The following is a 528-nucleotide window of genomic DNA, read 5'->3' as shown; positions in this document are numbered from 1 at the left end:
ATGCTTCGGCAGCACGTATACATAAATTACAACAATATAGAGATTAACATGCCACTTGGACCGGGATGATATGAAAATATGCGAAGTATTCCATATTTTTCATCCTTCAGATGCAAGAAATGAAAAACAGTTATTAAAAAGTTGATTACAAAAATACAAGTGTAACAACACATGCAATTCATATAATTAAAAGTTAGTTTTTTCACAATGATTTATTTTCTCTTTTCCATTTTTACTATTCTAAATTATTCTAACTGGAGAGTAGAGAACTGATAGAAAGCAGAGGAAAGATTTTCCTGTGTATTAAAAGGTACAGACTGAAAATGAGGACCAATGGTGTCTTCATGTACAGCTTATTCTAGGAATGAGAAAATAGGAAATAATACCTTCTATGTAAATGATTTGGGAAATGGCAGAGCAGAAAGTGAAATGATGCAACCAAAAATATAAAAGCAAAATAATTTAGGATAATTATGGAGCAATCATATTATCTATGAGAACCATGAAAGAGAGAGAGGAAGAGAGACA

The 528-nt window shown here is 31.1% G+C and overlaps 1 pseudogene; it reads left to right on the top strand.

The window, feature by feature from the left end:
- LOC138807543 (U6 spliceosomal RNA) lies at positions 1–100 on the top strand (annotated as a pseudogene).
- Positions 101–528: the final 428 nt, after the last annotated feature.

This window comes from Dipodomys merriami, unplaced genomic scaffold (assembly GCF_024711535.1).
Source record: "Dipodomys merriami isolate MVZ:Mamm:240054 unplaced genomic scaffold, mDipMer1.0.p SCAF_101, whole genome shotgun sequence".
NCBI classification, from domain to species: Eukaryota; Metazoa; Chordata; class Mammalia; order Rodentia; family Heteromyidae; genus Dipodomys; species Dipodomys merriami.
This window is presented reverse-complemented; position numbering and strand designations above follow the sequence as displayed.